Source organism: Limulus polyphemus, unplaced genomic scaffold (assembly GCF_000517525.1).
Source record: "Limulus polyphemus unplaced genomic scaffold, Limulus_polyphemus-2.1.2 Scaffold10481, whole genome shotgun sequence".
Taxonomy (NCBI): domain Eukaryota; kingdom Metazoa; phylum Arthropoda; class Merostomata; order Xiphosura; family Limulidae; genus Limulus; species Limulus polyphemus.
This window is the reverse complement of record NW_013676091.1, coordinates 251-2,497: the sequence shown is the minus strand read 5'-3', so window position 1 is coordinate 2,497 and position 2,247 is coordinate 251. Positions and strand designations below refer to the sequence as shown.

The 2,247-nt window shown below is 35.6% G+C and overlaps 1 long non-coding RNA gene across 1 annotated transcript in view; it reads left to right on the top strand.

Moving 5' to 3' along the window:
- The window catches only part of LOC111083643, an 8,157-nt gene extending 6,463 nt beyond the window's left edge, over window positions 1-1,694 (top strand). The window contains exon 3 of the long non-coding RNA XR_002609156.1: window positions 1,605-1,694. This is a non-coding gene — a long non-coding RNA (uncharacterized LOC111083643). The remainder of the gene's footprint in view (window positions 1-1,604) is intronic.
- Window positions 1,695-2,247: the final 553 nt, after the last annotated feature.

Below are 2,247 nucleotides of genomic sequence, written 5' to 3'. Positions count from 1 at the left end.
AGTATACTAAACTTTACACATTATATAGGCTACACTAACGGGACGTTTAGGTGGTTTGTTTAACTATTGTACGTGATGTACGTTTTTTTGGAGGTGGTTAATGAAATTGTTCCAAAACGCGACATTAATTTCTTGACGACCTAATACCATGTTTGAAATATGGTAGTGCGATACTCAATCACACGTGTTTCTTTCATTTGTGACGGTACGTCTTCCAGATACCACTTCTACAGACAACTTTCGACAGCTGGTCTTGCAGTCGGTATAACTTACCCTTTTTGTAATTACAAGAGTTTACTTTAGCTGTAATGGACCACATATTTCCAGTTACAAGCTGTTAAAAATATTTAACTTATTTCTGTGTACGATAAGTAATGGAGTAATATATTTTTGACCTGTTGGAAGAAAACTCTTATTTTACCCATACGGTTAAGAACTAAAGATAATCTTCACACTATCCGTTACATAACCCATACGGTTTGTTACTAAAGATAACCTTCACACTATCCGTTACTTAACCCATACGGTTCGGTACTAAAGATAACCTTCGTATTACCCGTTACTTAACCCATACGGTTCGGTACTAAAGATAGTCTTCACACTATCCGTTACATAACCTATATGGTTCAGTACTAAGGATAACCTTCATATTACCCGTTATTTAACCCATACGGTTCGGTACTAAAGATAACCTTCACATTATTCGTTACTTAACCTATATGGTTCAGTACTAAGGATAACCTTCACATTATCCGTTACTTAACCCATACGGTTCGGTACTAAGGATAGTCTTCACACTACCCGTTACTTAATCCATACGGTTCGGTACTAAAGATAACCTTCGTATTACCCGTTACTTAATCCATACGGTTCGATACTAAAGATAACCTTCGTATTACCCGTTACTTAACCCATACGGTTCGGTACTAAAGATAGTCTTCACACTACCCGTTACTTAACCTATACGGTTCGATACTAAAGATAACCTTCGTATTACCCGTTATTTAACCCATACGGTTCGGTACTAAAGATAACCTTCACATTATTCGTTACTTAACCTATATGGTTCGGTACTAAGGATAACCTTCACATTATCCGTTACTTAACCCATACGGTTCGATACTAAAGATAACCTTCGTATTACCCGTTATTTAACCCATACGGTTCGGTACTAAAGATAACCATTTTTGTGAAGCGCCAAAATGTCTTGAATACTTTTGTAATCGTGAATTATGAAAATTTTGCTTGAGAAAGTCCAGAAGGGATCGACACCAGAATAACCACAATTCAACTGAATTGCAACAAGGGGGGAGGGAGTTAAACTGTACAATCATAATCCCAGAGGTAAGGTGAGTGGATATGTAAATACCTAACGTAGGTTGTGAATAACAGTTTCAATAATGTGTAAGGAAACGTACGAAATTTATTTAATTAAGTGCGTTTATTAAATGACACTTCCACATTTTAATAACTATATATATATATATATTTAATAATATTTTCGTGTCTTTTGACATCTTTTAAAAACACTTATTATAAGTTCATTACTTTATCAAAGTTTTTATGATGGTTTGTTTAACGCCATGAATTTTCTTCTGCTTTAGGCACATGTGGATAACCATCGTATCTCTGATTGGTTGCGCTGTAGGGTCTGCAGCTAAACAAATCGCATCCTTCTCTTCAGCTTTAAATAAGAGCTTGTAAGTGTTCATTATTTGTAGCGTTATATAGTTTAAACTGGAGTACTTTAGTCTTGTTGTGTAATTACTAATAATATACAGTGTCGTAAATAGGTCTTGAAGGACCAATTTTTAAGGAGCACCTGGGCTGGCTTCACTCACCATTAAATTTTTTACCGTGTTTCAGAATATCCCCCCTAGTTTCAGCACTCAAAGTTACAACTACCAGTTTTGAAGGGGCTCCTAGCCTGACTTCACTCACCATTAAAACTTTTACCGTGTTTCAGAATATTTTTCGACATATTCCAAAACTCCAAATAGTAATATTTGGGGTTCCTGGTCCCCTCGTGCCTTGAGTCAGTTGCCCCCCTCCTTTTGTTGATATCCATTTTCGATATCTGTAATATATGTATATACATATATACAATACAATTTAATATGCAAACAATAACGTATGGTTAGAAAACAGGCCCATTAAAAAGAAACAAAGTCTAAAAAAATAGTTTGTATGCAACGCCATCTCCCGGCATTACATATGAAGTTGGTTTCTTGGAAAATTAAATGCCAC